The sequence below is a fragment of the Bos javanicus genome, chromosome 21 (assembly GCF_032452875.1).
Source record: "Bos javanicus breed banteng chromosome 21, ARS-OSU_banteng_1.0, whole genome shotgun sequence".
Classification (NCBI taxonomy): Eukaryota; Metazoa; Chordata; class Mammalia; order Artiodactyla; family Bovidae; genus Bos; species Bos javanicus.
In genome coordinates, this window is record NC_083888.1 from 25,011,043 (window position 1) to 25,022,693 (window position 11,651).

Consider the following 11,651-nt stretch of genomic DNA (forward strand, 5'->3'; position numbering starts at 1 on the left):
AGATCAAACCAGTCAATCCTAAAGGAAATCAACCCTGAATATTCATTGGACAGACTGATGCTGAAGCTGAAGCTCCAATACTTTGGCCACTTGATGAGAAGAGCTGACTCATTGGAAAAGACCCTGATTCTGGGAAAGATTGAGGGCAAGAGGACAAGGGGGTGACAGAAGATGAGATGGTTGATGGCATCACCAACTCGATGGACATGAGTTTGAGCAAGCTTCAGGAGTTGGTGATGGACAGGGAAGACTGGCATGCTGTAGTTCATGGTATCAAAAAGAGTTGGACTTGACTTAGCAACTGAACAACAATGATAACAACAAATCTGTTTTATAGATCAGGTTCCAAGGCTCAGAGATTCAGCCATTTGCTCAAGATCACAGAACCAGGAAGTGAGTGGCAGGCTGATGGGAGGTGAGACCCACACTGATGAACTTTGCCCAGTATGATGCTTCCTATGATATACTACTCTGGAGAAACCCATTCCTGACAGTTGGCTGTCATTCTCCATTTCATCCTGACCTAGAGAGACATTTTAACGTCTCCACAATTGAAGCCATGTCAGTAGTGTTGGTTTTCAAAGACTGTGTGTATAGATCAGTGTGGATGGCCAACTGTCCAGAGGGAAGACCCTGACATGATAGCACAGTGAGCTAGGATGCAGGGGAACTCATCTTTCGCACCGGACTCCACCCCAGCCCAATCCCACCAGGGCCACACGGCACAGTGGATATACACATCCAGCTCGAGCAGATCTGCAGCTGATGGGTCCTGGCCTGGGGCCAGCACCTCTGGAGGACCAATCCCTGCAGGAGGAGGAGACTCGGGGTAGGGACTTTATGAATGGCATGTGGGTGTGGACTTAGCCACAGAACCCAGGAGGAGGAGAACGCACGGATGTCCTGCCTCAGAACTGTGGGATCTGTTGGGTAAAGACTTTGCTAACTTTGGTTTATTTATTCATTTTGAGATTTAAATTCATTTTAACATTTAATTAATTTTTTTTAATGCAAAGAATCCACGACTTTCTATAGTGATCCAGGGCTGTATATCTCAATTTGTGTATGCAGAAAGGGAGAAGGCTTACCAGATGTCAGAAGGAGAGACTTGGAGAGAAGCTGGAGCAGAGCAGGAGGGCAGGGAGAAGGTTTGGGGGCACAGGGGGGCGTCCCAGAGAAGGTCATGTGGACGTTTTGACCTGAAAATCAAATGTCAGTTTTCCTCTTGTCCCTCAAATCTTCATCAAAAACATCGTCGCTGGCCAGTCACATCCCCTTATCACTTTTCCAGCCAGCTTTGTGACTCTAACTGTTGGACGGAGAACTGATAAGGGTAGGTGATTGACACTCACAGCTTCTGGAAGCCCTGAGGGTCACCTGTGTTTGTGTGTGTCTGGGGGGAAACCCGGTGCTCCTGCTTGGATGCCTGAGGATGGCAGGAGACCTGAGAAGGAGGATCATGTGGGCTTGGCGGGGGAGGGCAAAGGGGAGCCCTGGGCTGTGCTCCCTGCTGAGGACACTGGAGCAGCCCTGGGGTTTTGTGCTCAGGGAGGTCTTCCCTTGGCTTATTCAAAATGTACTTCCTGTGACTGTGTTGAGAGTTTTCCCCATGAGAACAGCGGATGAGTGTTTGGGGCGCTTCCTCCCAAAGTTTCTTCATAATAGTTGGGAGGCAATAAAGAGGTTGAAAGGCTTCAGAATTTTAGGCAATCTTAAAAAAACAAAACAAAACAGGAGCAGGAATTTCCATCTGATAGTGTGAAAGTCCCATCCCAGACATTTTTCTCAGCCAACGACAAATACTCAGTAAACTCAATTTATAAGGACCATATGTCAAGACAGGACATTTCATGGCAAAAATGTTTTTTTTATTTTTTATTATGTTGTTGATTCAGAATGATCCTTTAAACTTTGCTGATACTAAAGCAAACAGTAAATTTCTGTTGAACTGGAAAATGATTTAATGCAGTGACACGCAAGCAAGTCTAACGACATCTACTTGAAGGACAAAATGCAGATTAATAGTCCCATAACTTCAAGCGCTCCTATTTCCTGGACTGTGAAAACAGAAGCACATGCATTGGATTGCATCTCAACGAAACAGGTACTCATTTTGGTTGCAGTTAAGTATTATGATGTTCCTTAAAGAGTAGATAGAGTTTTAAACTTAAATGGAGACATTACATTAAAGGGCTTCTCAAGTGGCTCAGTGGTAAAGAATTCACCTGCCAATGCAGGAGAGGTAGGTTCGATCCCTGGATAGCGAAGATCCCCTGGAGGAGGAAATGGCAACCCACTCCAGTATTCTTGCCTGGAACATTCCATGGACTGAGGAGCCTGAAGCGCTACAGTCCATGAGGTCACAAAGAGTCAGGCAGCACGCATGCGTGCTACATTAAAACAGTGGTTTTCAAACTTAGCTGCATGTTGGAATCACCTGGGAATTTTGAATGATCCTAGCAAGCTACCAGTTACATCAGAATCCCCAGCACACAGTTTGGGCCTGAGTACATGGTGGACCACAGCCCTTAGTGTTCACGTGGGGGTCTCCCAGCTCTGTTGCAGTGATGTACAGTCTTGGATGCCAAACAATGAAGCCTGAGTCCCACTTCCAAAGATGCTGATGTAATCAGTCCAGGCATGGCATCGTGGCTGTGCCCAGGTGACCCCAATGCAGAGCTGTAACCTGGGCATCCGATAGCCTGTCTTCTAGCCCCTGAGTCCTCAACTCCTGTTATGACTAGCTTCATCTGTAACCTTTAGTATGTCTCAGTTTCCTCTTAAGCTCAATAGAACCTGGGTCAGTGTCGGAGTGAACGTCTCCTTCTGGCCCTTCCTGATTTAAGATGTGGCCAAGGCCCCCTCTACTTTCACTGAAGGTGACTCAGCACCTAGAGTTCCCTGTGTCCAGGAGGTCGTGGGGTGGATGGGCAGAAGTTGCTGAGAGGAGCACAGAGCACAGAGACTCAAAGACTTCCTTTGGACAGAAAGAGGCCAGTGAGGGGCTGGCCAGCCAGTGAAGTGGCCGTGTGCAGAAGGGGCTGAGACCACCCCCCTGCTCCTGCTTGGCATGTGATGCCGGAAGCACCTGCTGGTCATCTGGAGAGACACCCTTGAGCTCAGAACGACAACATGAACTGAGCATTGAGCTTTGCTGTCGATTCTCCAAAGGTTTTGGGTTGTTTCCACAGTTCCTCATAATTGTCTGTCCTTGTGTAGTGTGAGAACTTTCGATTTTTTTTTTTTTTTTTTCTTTTTTGGACCTGGCTAAAGACATACATGTGGAAAGACAGAAAAATACCTCAGGTTTCTTAGCCTTTAGATGATAAGAATATTAATGATCAAAAGTATAGCTGCCATTTCTTTAGGGCTGACTGGGAACAGATCTGTGCAAAGCCCTTCACTTTCACATTTTGATTGCTTTTAAATTGACCTCTGAATTACATCACTGACTTATCACAGCCACAGTCTGAGTTAGGCACTACTGTTAGTGTTAACAGTTGGGAATACCGGGGTCCCCGGAGGCTAAGTACCACTGGGCAGGTCACACAGCAAGTGACAGCATCAGATTTAGGCTCCAGTACTGTCAGACCCTGAGGGCAGCCCGCACGTGCTGCCGGGAGTAGGCTTGGAAGTCCAGCAGTCAGACCTCAATTTACAGAAGCGGCAACAGGTGAGAGAACTTTTCCCTTATAGAATATCAGTTGATCCCTCCAAAGAGTCCTGAGAGGCAGGTTTTAGGGTCACACACAGTTTACAGACGAGGACACTGCTGTTCAAATAGATTACCTGCCTGAAGACACACAGTGCCATTAAGTGTAAGGGGTGGGGGCGAGTCCATCTCCTCCAGATCTGAAGCCCACTCGTCTTTTACCCCTTGTGCTACTGAACTGGTGGCCTTTTTGACCGTACTCCCCCTGAATCCCAGCATCAGGCTTGCATGAAACCCAGCATTCGGCTGAGCTCGCAATAAATCTTTTGCTGAAGAAAAGCCTCCCAGACCTGCCATGCAGAGGCAACATCCACCCACACAGCCCCCACCCTCCCCTCAACGCAACCTTTAGCAATTCAAACTTGTGCATCACTTCCCTGAGCAGAGGAGCAGAGGGCCTTTGGTGGATGTGTCCCCACCTTTGGACGCACTCTCTTGAGCGTGTTCACCTTCTGCACCCAGATATTGAGTCAGGGACCACATGACACCTAGATCCTGGCAAGTACCAAAGACAGGCTCAGCCACAAGATGGTGGGTGGGGGGCTGGTTGGGGGAGGGGGATCCTCCCTGTGGTGATTTGGGAAATCTGTCCAGGGTCCAGAGTCCTGGGTCCTGGGTCCTGGCCAGCCTCAGTTTCCTCTTTTCAGATGCAGATGGATTTTCTGCCTGGGTGCCTTCCCCTAGGGCTCATCTCCTGGGGTCAGGGAGAGGGGAGGCCCTTTGCATTAAACTGTCTGCAGAGACCCGGTGGGGTGTAGGGCATGCGGCCCTCCTCCCTTCTCTGCTCCAGGCTGCTGCCTGATTGCCCATGAAAAGAAGGCTTACTTGTGGCTGGAAAGCCCTGAGGCAGCGGATTTTGGTGTGAGTAAGCGATTCCGGAGGCATTAAAGGGAATGCGGTCCTGTCTGGAGCCCACAAAGCCGCCAGGGTTAGATTCAAAAGGAGGAGGAAGCCTGGGCTTTCTCAGCGGCCAGGCATGCAGCCTCGAAATTAAATCCCTGCAAAGGAATGTCTTCATCTTTATGGATGCAGGAAGAGTCCAGTGCTTCATAAAAGGAACGAGGACAGCAAAGCCAGCTTCAGGAAATTCCCTTCATCCTGGATGCAGATCTAAACAGCTCAGATCCCGGCCCCTCCTGGCTGGAGCCCTCACCCCTGCCGCAACCTCTAGGTGAACTCGCATGATTTGAATTTGGGTGGAGGAGCCCCTCCCAGGTCTGTCATCATTGTTATGTGGCTGGGAAAGAGTAGAGCAGGAAGCAACATCTATTTACCAGTCGCACATCGCTTGCATGTTATTTTGCTTAATTCAGTTTTTAAAGTCTTTACAGATGAGGAAACTAAAGCTTACGGAGGTCTCAGTTCCTGGCCCAGATCACACAGCTAGTGAGAGGCACAGCCAGCCCCCAGTTAAACATGAAGACCCTGCTAGGAAACCTCTTGCCTTACTACATCTCCTCTGTGCTTGCATGCTAAATCGCTTCAGTTTTGCTTCAGTTGTGTCTGACTCTTTGTGACCTCACGGACTATAGCCCTCCAGGCTCCTCTGTCCATGGGATTCTCCAGACAAGAATATTGGAGTGGGTAGCCATTCCCTTCTCCAGAGGATCTTCCTGTCCTAGGGATTGAACCTGAGTCTCCTGCATTGCAGGAAGTTTCTTTACAGTCTGAGCCACTAGGGAAGCCCATGGTTAGAGGCTTTGGCGGGTGAGTTCTTTACCTCTAGCACCACCTACATCTCCTGCAACTAACCCTAACTCCCCTCTCGCCTGTATTATCAGGTGTTATCTGTCTGCCATAAATAGGAGAAAGTGAGCTTCTGTGGTCTGGGCCTCCAACTTACCTCCATGTAGACTTGAAAAAGTCACGACCTAAAAGTTGAGGGTTTCGTTTTATTCAGAGGAAATTTTTAGGACTTAAGCCCAGGAGGCATCATCTCAAGTAACCCTGAGAGAACTAAATGCTCCAAGGAGGTGAGGAAGGAGCCAGGTTATATAAAAGTTTTGCAACAAAGGGCAGGTGGTCTAAAGCCAAAAGATTATTGTTAACTAAAGAACACCAAATTTCCCAGGTTAAGGAATTTAGTCTTCTCTATGTGTGGGGAGATGCAAGAGTCTGGGCTTGCTGAAATCATTCCTTTCATAGGCATCTCAGCTATCTGTGGCCGGTATCCTGTGCTTTAACATCCTGAGTTTCTTCGGGGCTCACTGTACAGAGTGGATGCAGTCTGATGGCTGCTAGACAGCAGATATTCTTCTTCTTCCTGCCTGTCCTCAGGGCTCACTGGCTCACTTTGGAGGGCTGCAATTGCTGATGACTGTGACATCCTTTGTTTACTGGTATGGCAGGAAATATTCTGTTTCTCCTCCATATATTTGGCTTTTAGTACAAAGCCAGCCACAGGGCAGGCTAACAGTTAATGTCACTGGATGGATTCCGTCCTCTTTCTGTGTCTCCACGAGTCAGGGATTCTGATGACCAGAAGAAGAATCACCATGACAGCAGCCAACATTTGTATCTTGCTTATCAGCATGTTGGCACCAGAGGCACATTTGATTCTCACAACAACACAAATGCCGCAATCATCATGTCCATTAAGTGGCCGGAAGACCAAGCTCAGGGAGATCACAGGGCCTGCTTTGGCTCCTCAGTGAAAAAGGCTGGAGCAAACTTGCCCCCCAACTCTTCCAATTCCAAACCCTACAGGACTACAGACAGTGCTTTATTTTATATCATGCTCAGTCGCTCAGTTGAGTCTGACTCTTTGCGACTCCATGGACCATAGCCTACCAGGCTCCTCTGTCCATGGGGTTCTCCAGGCAAGAATACTGGAGTGGGTAGCCTATCCCTTCTCCAGGGGATCTTCCTGACCCAGGGATCAAATCCGAGTCTCCTGCATTGGCAGATGGATTCTTTACCACTGAGTCACCTAGGAAGCCCTTGTAAACAGAGTGGCAAACATTAACTTATTTAATCCTTAAAAATGACACAGTATGTACTCTTAGAATAGTCTCCGTTTAACCTCTGAAGAGACTGAGACAGAGAGATGTTTGGGAACGTGGCTTACACTGTACAGCTGGTAAGGGGCCGAACTGGGATGTTCCAGGCAGTCTGAGCTCTCACCACTTGGCTACACTGCCTCTCCCTCAAAGTAACTGTTCATAAGCCTCTTTTCTGTGCCAGGTACTGGGTCTCACTTCCTTTAATCCTTATGGCTGTGCCTGGAGCAACTCTAGGCATCCCCAGCTGAGACTCACAGTGATGTAGACGGTGAGTGAGGGAGAGGCTTTGGGACCAGGCCTATTTTATTCCAGAGCCTGGGATAAGCTGGCTTCTTGCTCATTTTGCTGTGATCCAGGAGGCTGTGTGCACAACCGCACCCTTGAATATGACTCAGATGCTGTGGGGAAGATAGGGTTGGGGGCTGGAATCTCTGTGAAGTTAAAGTTTCTAAATTAGTAGAATTAAAGTAGAATTAAAACAGACTGACTCCTGGGACTTCCCTGGGGGTCCAGTGGCTAAGACTTCACCTTCTAATGTGGGGGGCGTGGGTTCCATTCCTGGTCAGACAGCTAAGATCCCACATGCCTCGCAGCCAAAAAACCAAAACATAAAACACAAGCAATACTGTGAGCGCAGGGTCAGTCGCTTCAGTCTTGTCCGACTCTTTGCGACCCCATGGATTGTGGCCCAATAAGCTCCCCTGTCCATGGAATTCTCCAGGCAAGAATACTGGAGTGGGTTGCCATGCCCTCCTCCAGGGACTCTTCCTCACCCAGGGATCGAACCTGGGTCTCCTGCATTGCAAGTGGATTCTTTACCCCTGAGCCCTTGGGGAAGCTCAAGCAATGCTGTAACAGATTCAATACAAACCTTTTAAAATGGTCCATATTTAAAAAACAAAAAGAAAAGATGTTAAAAAAAGTAGAGCCCCTAATTTGGGGTCACAGCTTGGGGCTTTGGGAGTGGCTGGGGTCAATGGCTGCAGTCAGGGCTCTAGTGCCAGGAGGTTGGGAGCACTCCATTTGAGTGGGGGTGAAACTTAAGCGGAGGCACTATTTCCCTGAGCCATAACCCTTAGGAGGAGGGCTGGCTCCACAGCCCTGCCCTAAGAACGGCCCCATGCTTCATTAAGCCCTCTGCTGCCCCAACTTGACGTTCTTAAGTATTAACAAGGAGCCCTGCATTTTCATTTTTTTCTGGGCCCTGCAATTTACACAGCCAGTGTCTCCTCCAAGGGAAGCCTGTCACCGGCTCTGTCTTATGTTTGGGTTCCTGGCATCAAGCACACTTGTTGCACCCAGGTGAGCTGCACTTGATGGAGAAACCCGGAGGGTGGTGGGTGAGAGTGCTGCGGGGAGGTCTTGGAGCCCATGAGAGTGGAAGGTGGGGAAGGAACTGGGGCTTCAGCTCTAAGCCATCTCTGAGGCCCTGTAGCCAAGCCCTGCAGGGAACTGGTGGTGGAAAAGCCACATGGCACATGTGCAGGAAACAATATGAACAGGGACTTCCTCCAGCCAGAAGTTGGCTGCTTTCAAAATGCATCTTATTGCCACGACCTTGTCCCTGGATCTTTCCTCTTGTCACCTGAAGCTGCTTGCTTGCCATTCCCAGGACTCAGCTTCCCCATCTTTAACTGGCCCTGCAGACCTAGATGAAAATACTGCTGAGTGTTCACTGTCTATCAGTGGGGCAGAGCTGCCTAGGGATGAGCGCTAAGCCCAGTTCATAAAGGAAAGCGAAAACCATAATCTGATCACACATTCTACAACTGAGCACTGAGAAAAAGAACAGCACAAAGGAACCTACTTATGAAACAGAAAGAGATTCACAGACTTAGAAAATGAACTAATGGTTGTTGTGTGGAAGGGACAAATAGGGAGTTTGGGATGGACATGTACACATGGATACATGGATAACCAACAAGGACCTACTGTACAGCACAGGGAACTCTGCTCAATATTACGTGGTAGCCTGGATGGGAGGGGAGTTTGGGGGAGATTGAATACATGTACATGTATGGCTGAGTCCCTTCTCTGTTCACCTGAAACTATCACAACATTGTTAACTGGCTAGACCCCAGCACAAAATAAAAAGTTAAAAAAAAAACAACAACAAACAGTCTTGCATTGATAAGAGAATGGGTTATTGTACAAATTGTATTTGTACAATATTTTCTGGAAGAAAATAAAGCCAGACGAACAACCTCATCCTTTGTGTAAGTAAGTTCTTTGCAGGCTAAAGATCTCAATGAGAAAAAGTATAAAAATATGAGAAGTAAAAAATGGAAGTTAAACAAAAATAAACTTGGGAGAGAGTTCATTGGTTCTCTTAAGCATTTAGTAGGCATAAAGATGGAGAAGGCAGTGGCACCCCACTCCAGTACTCTTGCCTGGCAAATCCCATGGATGGAGGAGCCTGGTAGGCTGCAGTCCATGGGGTCGCTAAGAGTCGAACACGACTGAGCGACTTCACTTTCACTTTTCACTTTCATTCATTGGAGTAGGAAATGGCAACCCACTCCAGTGTTCTTGCCTGGAGAATCCCAGGGACGGAGGAGCCTGGTGGGCTGCCGTCTATGGGGTCGCACAGAGTCGGACACGACTTAAGTGACTTAGCAGCAGCCATAAAGTAAACATTGCCAGATTTAGTTCTATTAAAATGTCAAACTAGGTATGGCCAGAGACAACCTAGAAAAGATGAAAGACAAATGATACACTGGTTCTACCAGTGCTGCCCATGGAACTTTCTCTGGGGATGGAAATATCCATTCTGCACTGTCCAATCCAGTAGTCACTCACCACACACAGCAATTGGGCCCTTGAAATGAAGCTACTGCGATTGAGGAAATGAATTTAAACTTAAGTTAAATTAAAATTGGTCCCTTAAGGACTATCCTGGTGCTCCAGTGGTTGAAACTCCTGGCTTCCACTGCAGAGGGCATGGGTTCCACCCTGGCTAGGGAATTAAGATCCCACATACCACATGCCGAGGCGCCCCCCCCCCCCCAAAAAAAAATTGGTTTAAATATATATAGCCACAGATGGTTGGTAACTGCCAGTGAAGGCCTGAGATCAAATGCCTAAAACTTTTTATGACAAATCCCTAAAAATCAACATCCTACAAAATAATAAGAAAAAGATAAATAATTCAGAAGGAGAAAAAAAAAAACAACAAAAACTAAAGGACATAGAGAAGACATTCCTGAAAGAAGAAATGTTAATGGAACATAGACATTTGTTCAAGTTCACTGGTCATCAGGGAAATGCAAATTGAGACACAATGAAATATCAACATGTATCCATCACAGCTGTTGCTGGCCAAAATCTTGGCTTTTTCTTTCCTCTGAAGTCAAATAAAAAAGACACAGACAGAGTTTGGGGGAAATAGAAAGGTGGCTTTCTCAGCCAGCAGAGAGTCGTGCACCCCCTCCTGTGAGGAGTCTTGTTGTTGTTCAGTTGCTAAGTAAAACATAAAATTTTGACTGAACACTAATTAGGAGGAATATGAAAGTAAATGGCTGAAGTCAGAAATGGCTCTCCCCAAAGTTGGAAGATCATCTTAAACCATCCACCCTTTAGAGGGAAGGAGTTCCACTAATTGACAGTATCTGGGCTGCCAGCAAGTGCTAAGTTTACTGTGTCTTTGCCTCAAATATAACACTGGAAATTGAGCCATCTGGTTTTTATTAGCATCGCTGGTTTATTGTGCAACTGCACTCATCCGGGGATGCATGGGACACGAGTTGCTCTGTTCTTCAGGTAACTGCCCTGGCTGTGTCATGGTGAAGGCCTTTCCCACTGGGTAGCAGCTCTACCAGTGAAGGCTCAGCCTACTTCCAGAAAGTTCTGTCACTTGCAATTAGGAAGAACCCAGTTCTGCTTGTTTTAAAATGTCCATCTCACCTCTATTTCAAGCTCTGCTCTTCTCTCGCAGAGCAGGTGAGACTGGGTTCGTGAAGGGTTTAGGATCAGGGCTGGAGGCTGGGTTGTGGGGAGGGGCAGGGTGTTATCTGCTCTCACTCATCATGTGGGCATGTCCCCTCAGACTGGATCAGGGAGGAGAGAGGGGAAGACAGGCTTTCTTCACATCCCCCGGCAGTTGCCCCTTTGCCTGGCTGGTACCGACAAACCACCAGCTACAAATAGGCAGGATCCATTTTCCATCCTCTTAGGGATCAGAGGGGAAGACCTTGGCCTGTCTTACTGCCTGTGGCCCCTGGACACCCTCTCTCTCCAGAGAGTGTCCCCCATCCCCCCAAGCCCAGGTCACACACATAGGGGAAGTCTGGAGACCAAGCAGGGGTCTAACCAGGGAAGCCTAGCAGAGCCTCCCATGTCAAGTTCAGGAGATGTAGTTTCTGACCCAGGGCTGGGAGCCTCAACTGTTCTGACTCTCCAGAAGGCAAATCTTTCTAAACTAAGGCAGATTACTTTTGCTTATTCTTCTTGAATAAAGAAGGCTGAGAGCTGAAGAATTGATGCTTTTGAACTGTGGTGCTGGAGAAGACTCTTGAGAGTCCCTTGGACTGCAAGGAGATCAAACCAGTCCATCCTAAAGGAAATCAACCCTGAATATTCACTGGAAGGACTGATGCTGAAGCTCCAATACTTTGGCCACCTTATGTGAAAAGCTGACTCTCTGGAAAAGACCCTGATGCTGGGAAAGATTGAGGGCAGGAGAAGGGGATGACAGAGGATGAGATGGTTGGATGGCATCACCGACTCAATGGACATGAGTTTGAGCAAACTCTGGGAGACAGTGAAGGACAGGGAAGCATGGTGTGCTGCAGTCCATGGGGTTGCAGAGTCAGGCACAACTTAGTGACTGAACAACAAACAATTTTTCTTAACAAAGTGTTCCACTGATTATTATGGGATGTGAGCTGTTTACAGTGATGGGAAAGGACCTCAGTTGGGAAGAGTGGTATATAAGGCTC

At 47.8% G+C, this 11,651-nt stretch overlaps 1 long non-coding RNA gene across 3 annotated transcripts; it reads left to right on the forward strand.

Moving 5' to 3' along the window:
- Positions 1-835: 835 nt before the first annotated feature.
- Positions 836-8,922, forward strand: LOC133234245 (uncharacterized). 3 transcript variants are annotated; one of them, XR_009732075.1, is made up of 5 exons: positions 836-930; positions 1,072-1,333; positions 1,896-2,104; positions 7,934-8,016; positions 8,327-8,922. It is a non-coding gene; the product is annotated as an uncharacterized LOC133234245 (long non-coding RNA). The 3 variants fall into 3 exon arrangements; XR_009732076.1 differs by having other exon boundaries at positions 844-930; positions 1,072-1,148; XR_009732077.1 differs by lacking the exon at positions 1,072-1,333 and having other exon boundaries at positions 864-930.
- Positions 8,923-11,651: the final 2,729 nt, after the last annotated feature.